This window comes from Mytilus galloprovincialis, chromosome 11, assembly GCF_965363235.1.
Source record: "Mytilus galloprovincialis chromosome 11, xbMytGall1.hap1.1, whole genome shotgun sequence".
In the NCBI taxonomy this organism is placed as follows: Eukaryota; Metazoa; Mollusca; class Bivalvia; order Mytilida; family Mytilidae; genus Mytilus; species Mytilus galloprovincialis.
This window is the reverse complement of record NC_134848.1, coordinates 51,723,808-51,738,496: the sequence shown is the minus strand read 5'-3', so window position 1 is coordinate 51,738,496 and position 14,689 is coordinate 51,723,808. Positions and strand designations below refer to the sequence as shown.

General features: G+C 32.2%; 1 protein-coding gene across 1 annotated transcript in view; it reads left to right on the top strand.

The window, feature by feature from the left end:
• The first annotated feature begins 1,355 nt into the window (after positions 1 to 1,355).
• The window catches only part of LOC143052358 (uncharacterized), a 32,178-nt gene continuing 18,844 nt past the window's right edge, over positions 1,356 to 14,689 (top strand). The window contains exon 1 of the mRNA XM_076225366.1: positions 1,356 to 1,442. The gene's annotated coding sequence lies outside the window, so the exon portion shown is untranslated. The remainder of the gene's footprint in view (positions 1,443 to 14,689) is intronic.

The window sequence follows — 14,689 nt, the reverse complement described above, 5'->3', positions numbered from 1 at the left end:
CTTAAGAAGTGAATATGAATTTTATTTGAAATATCCTCCTATATGGAAACACCATGACAGGTTAAATTTTGAGGGTAAAAAAACTTTTAGGTCACATGGTGTTTGGTTTTTGTTTTGTTTAAAAACATGATGATTTCAACCCTTTCCCGTCTGTAGATGCCAATTCCATGCATGTGTTCCTAAGAACTACACAACAAATCTACAATATCCACTTTAGGATGTTTGCAAAATCACGTTTGTTTTAGATCTAAGACGGTAAAAAACTTGATTGTCTAGAATTAGATAAAATTTATATCTTTATTATTTACAGATAAGAAAAGTAATTAATTCAAAAGGTCCGCAGTTATACGGTGTAACTCCTTAGGATAAAGTACCTATGATTCTCCAATTCAGTTGGAAATATAATGTGACCTCATAAAAAATACAAAAAAAATATTTTTGAAATGTTTGAGCTCACCTTTCTCACCAAATTTAATTGTAAAGGTATACACATGTCACAGGTTTTTTTTCTACTCTTTTTGTATACGGGTATAACCCAAATTTTTATCTGTATCATAATTGTGTTGGGAGGGGCTGGCATTTTTTCTATCACTTAATGAACGAGCAGGATATTATCTGGCCTTTATCTGATTGAAAATAAATAGTCTGGCCGAATGTATGTTTGCAATAAATATTATGACCCCAAAAGATTTGCCAAACCCCTACCCTTGCATAAAAAGGTCGTCCTCTTTTAAATATAAAAAAAATCATCAAAATTACCCAGTTTATAATGTGGTTTGCTAGGCTGTTCGAAGTCAAAGAAAATCAAGGATCAACAATAACGAAGAATTTAGCCAGTAAATACAGCCACAGAAGCAACATAAAGTATGTTTTATTAGTACTTTACGTTCTTTGATTTAACATGTATGTCTAGTTACATTTTCATAACACCTGCTATTATCTTAATAAATCCAATATTACTTTCAGTCAGCTGCTTGAGTGTAAAATTACTGCTGTTTTTGTTATTCATACTATCGCCATTTACGGTCCAAATAACATGATAAAATGTATTATAAGTGTCTTTATCTGTTCCTGGGATAAATAATCTTTAGTTTTCTAAACAATTTAATGTTTGTTAAACAGTTAATCATTACATGTGAACACATATGATACTTATATGTTGACTACTCGGGTTTGAAAAAAGTCGTGTTAAACCATTATACCAAGTAGGAGTTATCCGACAGAAAAAGAAGGGTAATACATATTTAAAGATTTATACTAAATTTAAAGTAAAAGATTTAAAGGTAAACCAGTTCCAAAAATAACTGTCCTGGTTTTACCTATTCTATTTTTAAACTTTCCCAGGGAAATACCCTTTGAATACCCATGCGAAATCGAAAGTGTGAATACTTTTCTATCAAGAGGATTACCGCCTGGTTTATTCTAGAGTTCCGTGTAGTAGCGTAAGTTCCATTTTGAATTTGTAAATAGTTAAAACTTATTCATATGTTTGTATAAATGATACTAGAACACACCCGCGAAATCGCGGGGAAATAGAGCGTATGTAAACTGTAAAAAAAATACTGACTGGAGAATTTCAGTAGAGGTATCAAAAGTCAAAGGTACTTAGGGACTGGGCACATTTTTTTGCCCTCCCCCTATTTTCCAAATACCGATTTTTATACCTTCTGTTTTTCTGTACATAAATATGCATATATACTTACTTACTATACAGAGAATTTCAGGAGAGGTATCAAAAGTCAAAGGTTACCGTACTTATATATATATATACATCAGTGAACGCCCTGAATAGTAAAGAACCCCCCCCCCCCCCAAAGATAACCATTGGGATTTATAGTAAATTATAACAAATACAGTTATTCATAGTAAATGCATGTAAGTATACAGAAATATATAGTATTGACCGCCGTTGATAGTAAACCATAGGCGGATCCCAAGAGGGGGGGGGGGGGGGGGTAGCTTGGGGGTCCTGCTCCCATTTCGTTGAAAAAAAATTGTTGATTATATGGGGAATCACTGAAGCATGAGAGGAACGGCCCCCCCTTTTTTTTAGGCCAGTCAGTGCCACCCCCACCCCCTTTCAGGTCAGTCAGCGCCCCCTCCCTTATGAAAAGTTCTGGATCCGCCACTGTAAACTAATTTAATAGTAAATAGCAAATATTATTCATTTTCGTTTTCATCCCAAAACAACCCAGACTGAAACACGTTAAGTAAGGATGATACATGCTAGAACTCAAAATGATAGCAGAAAGCAAATCTATATACTTTATTCATAGTCTTCGTATGTTCAAAGTACAGAAGAACACAAACCGGAAGTCTAATCTGACTTAAAGTTTTGTCCAATGACGGGAAAATATCCGGACGCATTCTTTTTTGTTTTTTTTTATCCCAAAATAACCCAAACTGAATGATCATAAGAATGGACAAACTTGCACAAACTTGCTGAATATAACTAAATGGACCATTCTTTAATATTCTAAAAGATATGTACAAAGAAAGACAAATCCTTCTATTCAGATCTACCAATAATATCTTCTTTATATTTTATTTTTACTTTAGGCTAGCTAAAAGCTTTAAAATAAGTAAATAAAAAAATGGAGTCACCGACCTCATTTTCGATTTAAAACGCCATCTTTTTCACGGAATTTGGAAATTGGGACTTCTAGTTAATAGCTGTGTAATATTTTTTTAAAAGTCCGTATCCAATAAAAACTTGTCTGTTTTGTTAACCTAGTTGTTAATACAAACTATCTTACTTATATTACCATTTTTTGATTGGAAAATGATAATGATAAGTTGCTATAATAGTTTTCCCGCCTTTTTTATTGTGAAATACTTATAAAAAAATTAAGTTTAAAAAAATTGACCAATAATTTCTCCATCAGTCTTCAATAGAATATGCGTTGTTTATATCTAAACAAAATAAGGAAATAAAAAGATGGGGTCACCGTAATGGAAAAAGAGATATTTCTAAAAAGGGGTTAACAATTTGAATTGGCGGGAACACATTGTGCCAATTCTAAAAACAACGTCGAAAGACGTTCGGCCGGTTTAGGCTATATTCTTACAAATTAGGGACAACCCAGTTCTCGTTATTTGCTGTTTTGTTGTTTGTTTGTTTTAAACTACGATAAATTCACACACATTAATCCACATTAATCTACACTTACCTGATAGTACTTAGTTTTCATTCAGTATCACAGACACGTAATAACGTTACGCACGCTGTTCCTACAACCCCTAGGATTTGTAACACAATCTTCGAAATTTCCTCCGCAAAACAAAATAAAAATGTTAGCAAACACGAACCACTATAAAACAAATTCAATATATGTTTTAAATTATGTTTTTATAGCTCTTGATCATATACTAAGTAATATCTAGTATACTTGAGAATTAAAATAACAAAGCTATGTGAAAAAAACGGATGTCCAACGTTACATTTATGAAAAACTGTTTTGACTCTTATGTATAGTGATCATATTCCTTATTCTCTGATCTCCGGAAATTTGGCAGGAACAACGGTATGTGTCGGTTCTTTGTGGCGTTATAGTCGTTATTTTGCCAAATTTCATTTGACTCGGTGGACGCATATTAAGCTTGAATAAGAAAAATGTCCAACGACGTTTTTCGGTAACTGAACGACTGAAAGTGAATTTTATAAGTAGATATAGCGGAAAACGAATAAAAAGAGTAAGACAATAACAACATCTACCAAAAGTACAAATATTTACCTCATTGTTCGTGAGTTCAAATATTGCAGATTTTATAAAATCTTCTCTACACAGTCGTTTTTCAAGCGGTAGCCATTTTGTCCAAGTTGATTTTTCATTTTTCAAAGCAGTTAACGCGTATTTTTTAACAGTTATTTATAATTGATCAAAACAAAAGTTAGATACACGAAGAGTACAAAATGCCAAAATTCTTTTCTTATTAACTACATATTTGGGTCTTTAAGGAATAAATTTTTTCAACACATTACAAAACGGTAGCCATTTTGTCCAAACGTCGAAAAACGTCGAAAAATCCGAAAAACGCTAATTTCCGACGTTACATGTCCTAAAGTTTCAATTAAATGTTCATGATAATTAAAACAAATCGTTTGGTGAAATTTGGAAAGAGAGTTGATGGCCGCCGGAAAAAAGAATAGTGCATGTTGCTACATGTATAGACTCCGACCGGGACATAGATTCGACACAGGTTAAATTTTGCAATTTTTATTGATCGTTTATAGCTTTTATCGATTTATTTAAAAGAATCGTGAAAAGGAAAATTAAATCGCATTTCATGAACTTTGTTCAACTTTTGCAAAGACAAATTGGAAACACCAAGACAATCCTCTAAATGTAAAATGCGAATTTTAATTTATGTTGCAAGGACTTCGAAATATGTCTTTTAAAGTAGTCTCTTCAGTAAGGTGCATTCACCAATTATATTAAAAGACTTAATACAAGTCCACGGAATGTTTTACCTTGCAATTTGTCCTGCTATTCATGTTATAACTGAAAGTTATTCCTGTACTACATGTACTAGCGAAGCCGGAACTTTTCGTCAATATTAACTTGTGCATGAAATTGAGGAAATTGAAAGACAAATCCAAAACAGCGACGAAAACCGTTTCATTGAATTAATAAAACCCGGGATTTTATTAGCCGTTTTTACGGACAATTCAAGAGTAGATTACTTTATTTTAAAATGTTTATCAGAAGTTCAACTATTTAAGCAACCAACTTTAGAAGACTTGGAAAATAATTCTCAAGCCAAGATTCAAGAAATTGAAGGGGTGTATTTCGACAAATTATGTGTCAAGAAAAATACAATTCTATTCAAATTAATCAAGGTTAAAAATGTTTCGATTTACTTGCAGAGTGTCAGATATATTTGTATTGGGGTTGAATTAAAATATAGAAATTTTACAATAACAGATTATATGCACCATGAAAGTTAAACATCCTATGATAAAAGTTTTGCACATTATTTATGGAAACCGTATACATGTACTTCCGTCCAATTTTTCCTTCCTACATTACTTGCGACAGTAAGCACTGCATTTTTTAGGTGAAATAACTTAAAAGGTAAACATTATTAAATCGATTTCCACAACTTGAAGTAATTTATGATAAAATGATATCACAAAAAGAACAGAACCAGAATCAACCAACAACATATAAAAAAACCGAATAAAACTTGCAAAAATTAATCAAAGTCAAAAACCCTCTTTGACGCCGCATTTTTTGTGTAACGTCGTGTTGTAGGAACATCGTGCACAACGTTAATATAAATGCGGTTGTTGGGAAAACAATGCGTTGTACAAATGTACACACGAATGCTACTATGAACATTTCATTTCAGGTTATTCATAGTGCGTATGTGTTGAACAGAAAGTCTTTTTAAAATAGTGAAGACATTTTTATATAATATCATTGTTCAATCAAAGTATATCTGAAAGACAAGACAGAATTTTGCTTCCGGTATCATGAATTTTAATTTCGTTTAAGAATGTTGTTCCTTTTTATTTTTGATGATAATTACTTAAAATCATTAGAAATCTAAGACTCCATTTCCACTAACAATAAACATCGATCATTTCTGAGATCGCCGATCTTTAGTATTGCAAAAATGAGAAAGATCGATCTTCAATCGGACGTAAACATTCCATCTCCAGATGTAGTTTTAAAAGACCGATTTTTTTATGAACCGATTTTTCTTCAAGTGAAAACGCTTAAAATACATCGCGATCGACTTTTCAATCAATCAATCGATATAAAATTCCAAGTGTTTTATGTAGATATGAAAATAAATCTGCGCATGGTCAGTTTAAAAATGTTCCGTTAAAAAAAGCTGATATCAGTGTTTACTCTCAAATGATTTGACAGAACGTGCCATGGAGATAATAAAAACCAAATAAATATATTCGACGTTTTTTTGCATCATTCTTTTAACAAAAAAAAGAAGATGTGGTATGATTGCAAATAACATAGTTCTCCACAAATGACCAGCTGACACGGGAAATTATTAACTATGGGTCAACGTACGGCCTACAACAATGAGCAAATCCCATACCACATACACAACTATAAAAAGTCCCGAAAGGACTAATGTAATACAATTCAAACTAGAAAATAACAAAAAAACAAATTAATGAAAAACAAATATGAAACGCTTTTACAAACAACAACCACTTAATTACAGATTCCAGAGTTGAGGCAGGACCCGTTTCAGCGCTCGACTGATACCATTACTTATTCGTTCCTTATTTGCTTATACGTTGAAATACATTGCACCTATTACGAAACAAATCTTTTCAATTGTTTTCTTGTCTCTGATGTTAGCTATGGGTTCTTAAAAGTAAAACATACCTATTAGCGCGTATGTACCAGTTTAAACGCTAAACCGATGACCTGATACTTATTCGCTTACAATATGTTTGTTATAGGTCGCACCTTTTTTAAACAAATCTTTCCCATTTTTTTTTTCTTGCCTCTGATGCTATACATTGGTTCTAAGAGGTAAAATAGCCCTATACTAAGGCGTAAATACTCGTTTCAGTGCTCGACTGATGCCCTGTTACTTATTCGTTCCATATTCTCTTACTATACGTGTGTTATTCGGTGCACCTTTTAAAAAATATCTTTTCAATTGTATTCATTCATTATTTTTTTTCTGTAAATTACTCATCTTCAAACGAAATGACCGTTATAAGTATTTTTTCTGACAATTCTTTGTTTTTTAATTACTTATGACATGTTAATCAAAAATAAAATTAATAAATGCAGTCTAAGCATATAATTATCTAATGAACCAAATATTTCCGTATTCAATTTTCTACGATTTTTTGTTAATGAAATGGTTAGACCGATTATTTTAGATATGCAATGTATACTAAATGTAAACGCACAAGTTCTTAAAAGATCGAAAACGCGAGATGCTCTTCAGAGATCGATTTTATTTCAATTCCGTGCAAATGTTAACGGTATTTCTGTTTTTATCATTCATCCTTAGGCATCTATGAATATCGAAATATTCCGTAATATTGCTAGAAACTCAGTCTAAGTAGACTCATGCAGCTTTCATACCGTGAGTATGAATAAAACCTAGTCCGACCTCTTTTCTCAAATCTCCTTTTAATTGATTTTTACCCATATGCATTCCTCTGTAATTCTTCATTCCGACAACTTTTTAACACAGACACTATTATGGTTTTTTTTATACAAAAATTGCATACCTTATACATAAATATCAAATTTGGTAAATTGGAACAAACTCGGAATGGTCATACAAAAAAACCCTACAATGTAAGAAGCTTATATGTTAACTTCTCTAGATGCACTTTGTTTTACATGTATGCGTCGTTAGGTTACTGTTTTGTTGGTGTTTATCAGAAATCTAATTATTATATTCATGTAAAAATGTACACATTTAAAATACGTTAGTGCAATTTGCCATATACATATATATTTACGTAATGTACCTATTGCTAAAGATACATTGAATTTTGAGGACATAACCAGAATGATTGATGATTTTCGTACTTTCTTAATGATTTGTAAAATATCGATATAATTAAGAACCTACGAAAGTCTATACATGTAGAAAATTAAGGAAAAATGTATTATATTATAATTTGATTGGCTCATCTTGTTGTCGAGTATCCAGATTCTGTTTCGTTTTTTTTACAGTATTTTTTGTGTATTTTTTGTTGTTAGATTGCTGTATAGTTGATTCTCTTTTCATTCTCATATTTTATCCAATTCTGGAACATGTCTATTATATAAAAACAATTTTCATTTTTTTCTCGGCAATTTAACCTATCAAAACGATTGTCACTCTTTCCATCGGCTCAAAGAGGAATAACTCTAATAAACGTTTCCAGTTCGCGGACATCGCGACGTCATAAACCTCTGACGGCATAGTACTGTTGCGCTTGTATATGCGCATAAACAATAGAGGGATTTGTCTGGCATTACTAATATGTTCCCTTCCACAGTTGGAGTAAAACAAGGCTGCATTCTAAGTCCTACCTTATTTTCTTTTTATATAAATGATTTAACCTCAATGTTTGATAACACATGTGACCCTGTAACATTACATGACATAAAATTGTCTAGTCTTTTATATGCTGATGACTTAGTAATAATATCAGAATCCTCAGAAGGTTTACAAAATTGTCTAAACAAGTTAAATACTTATTGTGAAAAATGGAACTAGACTGTCAATCTTGACAAGACAAAAACAATGATATTTAATAAAAGTGGAAAACAACTTACTAAAGACAAGTTTGTATTGAATAATGAAGTTATTAAATGTTGCACAGTATATAAATATTTAGGTATACTATTCAATCCATCAGGAATTTTCACTAATGCTGTAAATCTCCTATGTAAAAAAAGCTTCTAAGGCAATGTTTTGTAATAAAAAATACTCTACTCAGATAAGATGGATGTGTTTTCCCATATGAAACTATTTAATTCTTGTGTTAGCCAAATATTACTGTATTGTAGTGAGATATGGTCGCTAAATATTGTGAAAAACAACAAAACTCTTGAATCTCAATATTTATCTATGGAATCAGTAAAACTCCAAATCAAATTTGCGAAAGGTCTTCTAAATGTTAATTCAAAGGCAGTAAATGCAGCTGTATTAGCTGAATTGAGAATGTACCCTATTGGTATACAGGCCCTTAAGTCTTCTGTAGGATTTTGGTTACATATTTCAAAGTCAAAGGAAAATGAGTCATTATTACATAATGTTTATAAAGCTAACAAGCAGTTAACTGATGGATTACTTTTAGCCGTCGTGAGGAAGCTCAATGAAAATTACATTATATTTTGGAGAAATTGTCTCTTTAATGATGATAATTCAATAAACGAAAATAAACTAAGAACCTACAGAAAATTTAAAGTAAAGTATGAACTAGAAAAGTACCTTTTATTGAATTTAGATAAAAATGTTACAAAAAATTATGCTAAAATAAGAATAAGTAATAGTATGCTGGCTGTTGAACGTGGTAGATACAACAAAACAGCTTTAGAAAATAGAATATGTCCGTTATGCCATAAAGAGGTGGAAGATGAATTTCATTTTATCATAACATGTTCAGAAATTAATAAAACTAGGATCAAAATGTTTGATGAAATATCTAGTATTGTCCCCTGTTTTAATTCAATGAGTGAAGAAAACAAATTTGATTTTATATTTTCCTGCGAAGAATGTGATATTTTACTTATCATTGTTAACTACATAAGTGAAATGTATAATGAGAGAAACAATTATAATGTCAATATATGAACTGTGTAATTGATGGCTCAACTTATAATGTTATATATATTATAACATATTTTTTTGTAACCTAAGCATAATATTTAATTGACAATTTTAAAGAGGAGGCAACCCCAAGGGTGACTGGGGTATAGAAATATGGTCACTTGGTCTTCTCCCGACCGGCAGTAAAACGCTTGCCGAAGTGGGGCGTCCGTTTGGCCGTTTGGCTGTGCGGGATGTATCAAGTTCGCAGTCACGTCCGGTCAGAATGGAGACGTTAAATCCCATGCCTCGTATAGAGAGAGTGCCACGCTCTTTGCACGTTAAGAACCCTTGCAACAACTCTTTGAGGGGTCCGTAGGTGGCCTGTTGCCAGGCAAAATTTCTGTCCCTATCCAATATACCCTCCTTTTCCAGTGACAGTCCAAATTTCCCCGACCATCATCCCAGATGGCCTCTATTGTATCAACCTACCTATTGTATTTATTGTGAACTTGTTCTCGTCCTGAATATGCATGAAATATATGCCACTGGACGTTAAGCAACCAACAATCAATCAATAAAGAGGAGGCATGTTGTCAAAAATAGTATTATAATTAATACTAATAATCTATGTTTTTGTTTTTCTTTCAACGCTACATGTTTGTAGTGTTTAATGACTATCGTTTTGTAATAAATATGCCTGTTTGTTTGTTTTTGTTGTGTATTTAAGTAACAATCATATTGTTTGGATTTCAGACTAATCAAATTCTTATTCTTATTCTTAAGAATGGATGACAAATGCGACTATACATGTTACATATAGGACACAGAGGCATGATGATTAATTTATTGTGGAAGGAGGAGAAGCGACACAAAAAATGAGGTCTTCTCGTTTAATAGTATAGATATATAAAAAGACCTATACAAAAACCAAATGACCCGTTACTTTTCAATGTAGAATGCAGAATGTATTATCATTAATAAATAAAACTCTATTCATGTAAAGTCAAATGCTTTTGTTAGAAATAAATAAGGTCGGTAGGTTACGTCTTTTACATGCACTGTAAAAATAGTGCTTAGAATTTAAACGTGTTGCAAGACTTATGTGCTTAGGAAAGTGTTTAATTTCTAAGCATTAAAAGCTAAACATGTTTTGGCTCTCAGCACTTCGCACTAAACATGTTTTGGCTCTCAGCACTTTGCAATAAACATGTTGTTGTGCTAAACATGTTTAGCTACATCGTCAAGTATATGAAGCTAAACGTGTTTAAATTCTAAGCACTTTCGATATTTAGACACTTTCCTAAACACGTTTAGAATTACAACACATTTAGGCCGAAGACGGCATGCATACCACGTGCTAATTTTTGAGCGGGAAGAAGAAACAAAGAACCCGAAGTCAAAGGCCACGCTGTTTACTTCTGACCATAACTGACCGTAACTTTAAATAACTGTTTCAGAAAGGTAAGGAGTTATGATTATACTGATTCTTATTTTTTACTGCCAATTTTAAATGATTATTGACAGTTATAAGTATTATGTACAAGTACACTACCGTATAGTCAATGCAGGAGAAGAAAAAGGGGGAACCATCCCATGAAACAAGTGCTTGTAAGAGATTTTAGTGTTCAAACTATCTTGTGTAAAGATAAGAGTTGTTTAATGTTCTATCATGCAAGCTAGCACTTACAAATGTATTATATATATATATGTTCTTTGAAAGGAGTTCATGAGGACAATTTTCATTTGGTACTCCTCGACAGATTATAATGGAACATGAAGGGAAGCGGAATCTGCCGAGTGCATCATTCGCAAAACCAGTGTCATGTCGAGTTCATTGTTTTAGTAAGCACTTCCTAAATGCACAATCAACATTTGCTCAACATAAATAAAAAGATGCTTGTTTTTCTTCAATAGTTATAAGCCGTTGTGCTTTCTTATATTTTTATTGATATGTATTGTTTTATTCTAGATGGGAGAAGTGCAGAGAAAATCATTTGTCTTGACATGCTAAAAGAGGAGATAATGCACAGTAGCAACTATAGTGCTAGGTAAGAATCCGAAGTGTATTTGATTTTAAAAATGTCAATATATATTTGATCAAATGAATGATATTAGGCATGAAAAGAAGTTTTATATTAAAAATATCAATTGACTCAGCAGTACATTTATGCTTTTATACCAGTGTTCTAATGTTGTTATCTGGATCTTAAATCATGCATTTACTTTTTGGTGTAGTAGTTCGTATATTTAAATTTTTAGATTAATTCTACTTAGTTGCTTATCAATATTTTTCTATCTTTCAGGCCAGTGATCAGCAGTTGGGTACTAAGAAAGGAGAAGCTCTTATTGACTTGTAAAATGAAAACAGGACATTTTCAAATTGTTTTGATTGGTCAATATTATGTATATGTACGTTGCTATGAATTTATGATTGTATGAGTTAATATTTGATTGTGTTCAATGATTAACTGGAAATAAACAATTACATAAATTCCTTTGTTTCATATCTTGTAATTTTGTTTTTAATCCTAGAATAAGTATTATAATAATTTCATTTCAAAAGTTCTAGACTGTTTAATGAATCTTTGAAATGAAGAAAAAATGCAATAGTCGAATGTTGACAATTGAATTAAAGAAAATACTCATTCAGATTGAAAAGGTATTAGTCACAATCAATTTGAATTGGAAATTCAAGTTTCTTAGTTTGATGCGTTTGGCTCCTTTTGTGATGGTATGAACACATGTAGTATTGAAAGCTATCATACGTTTTACAGTCTACCCTTCCGGAGTATTAGTTTATTTGGGGTCTAATGAAGTAACGGCTTATCGTACTAAAACGATAAACATGTTTCTTCACGACCCTTTATGGTCTAAACATGTTTACATTCAAAACACTTCACAGCTAAACATGTTTCCTGACAAAACACTTCAGAACTAATCATGTTTCCAGATACAACACTTTACAACTAAACATGTTTACAGTCTAAGCACATTTTAGCAAAACATGTTTCTAGTCTAAACACTTTACATCTAAACATGTTTACAGTCTAAGCACTTTATAGCTTGACACGTTTAGGCTGTTAGCACATTAAATATTAAACATGTTTAGATTTAAAACATGTCAAAAATCGGTTTCACAAATGTGTTTAGGAAAGTGTTTAGGCTCTAAACACAATTTTTAGAGTGTGATAAAGGGCATAGAAAGAGAAAGTCTCTTTCATGTAACAATAAGAATTGAATAATTTAGACTGGTTTGCATGATTGATTTTACATTTTCATATCAAAATCAGCAATATTTGTTTAATTAACAAAAGGGTGAATGATGATGCATTATGAATGTACGTATCCACAATTGTGTTATCAGTCTTTGCATCCCTTCCGGCATCCACTTATAACCACAGCCACAACCCCATCCCCTAGCAGACCCAGAAAATGGTCTTGGACTTAAATTGAATACGCTACCTAGTTATTAAACAGATAACTGGATTGGCATGAGAAGTGTAGCAGTCTTGATTTATATTACTGTGAAAGTACTTTTATTCGTGGGGTACCAATTTTCGTGGTTTTCGTGGATGACTTTATCCACGAGTTTAAGTGTCAATAAAACAACCATTGTCCAAATCAAGACATGGAAAGATCCCATGAAGGTTTGATGACTACTGATATGATCTAGAAAATGTATTGAATAACATCGAATCTGAGAATGCAGTCACAGAACTACAACTGCATGCAGGATTATACCCATTTAATCTTTAATAACCTAAACTGTACAGTTTTTTGTTTTTAATATTCTCATAAGAATTTTTTTTTTCGATGAAAGTCAGATTTGTGGGTTTCTTATCGTCGAGTTGCAAGTTGCGAGTTGAGAGAGTCGAGTTGCAAGTCACGAAAGTCGAGTTGCGAGTTACGAAAGTCGAGTTTTGAGTTACAAAAGTCGAGTTGCGAGTTACAAAAGTCGAGTTGCGAGTTAAAAAAGTCGAGTTGCGAGTTATAAAAGTCGAGATGCGAGTTAAGAAAGTCGAATTGCGAGTTAGAAAAGTCGAGTTGCGAGTTAAGAAAGTCGAGTTGCGAGTTACAAAAGTCGAATTGCGAGTTACAAAAGTCGAGTTCCGAGTTACAAAAGTCGAGTTGCGAGTTACGAAAGTCAAGTTACAAAAATATTTTTGACACGCGAAATTTTCAGGTTTGATTCACATTTGATAAACTAAGCATGCATGTACCCGAACTTAGTTATACTTATTTATAAGAGTCTAATACTAGTTAAGTTCTGGAAGTATTTGAAAATAAATACTGTATCCTTACATGACGAGATCGATCTTATTTAATCCAGTGTGTTTACACTAACATAAAAAGAACCGGTCTGACCATAATTTACTTTTTTAACTTATATTTCGTAAACAAATATCCTAAAAATAGAATATTAAAGAAAATTCTGCATATCACGCAGACTATAACACATTACAAAATCATGGAGAAAATAGTTTGCCCATTGAAATATCTTTTGGATTTACAAATCATTTTTTTTTTTCATACATCATAAGCCATTTAACGAAGACATGTGTATAGACTATCGCTATATAACGAACAGTCAATGCGTTTGAAGATGAGGATTTCATGACGTAGCTACTATTGACGCAACGACGCACCTACGTGCAAAAACGAGATGGCCCAATAAAAATAACAAGAGGGCACACGCTGAAATGTCTCGCCTTCTTTACTAATCAATGATATTATGTTGATAGTCTTAAATATAAAGCTTTATTATAACTGTCACATAAACTCAACATTATCTAAGAAAATGAAACATTGATCAATGAACCATGAAAATGAGGTCAAGGTCAGATGAACCAAGCTAGGCAGACACCAATTGATATTTTATCGTGTGTTTTTCTATGTTGTGATGTTATGTTATTGTTTCAGAAAAAGGGAGAAGGTTTGGATCCATTAAAACGTTCAATCCTGCTGCAAGTGTTTGCACCTGTCCTAAGTCAGAAATCTGATGTACAGTAGTTTTACGTGTTTCTCGTTTTTTTATTTATATATTAGACCGCTGGTTTTCCCGTTTGAACGGTTTTACACTAGTAATTTTGGGGCCCTCTATAGCTTGTTGTTTGGTGTGAGCTACGGCTCCGTGTTGAATGCCGTACATTGAACTATAATGGTTTACTTTTTTTTTTAAATTGTTATTTGGATGGAGAGTTGTCTCATTGGCACTCACACCAAATCTTCCTATATCTATGTACATCTAACAATTCTTCAATACAACAAATGTAGTTGACCTATTGCTTATAAATTAAGAACAACAGACCAAAACACAAACACTTAACATTTAGCAATGAACCGTGAAAATGAGGTCAAGGTCAAATCAAACCTGCGCAACTGATATATATAGATAAAAAAATATTTCCATATACCAAATATAGTTGAACTATAATGCATATAG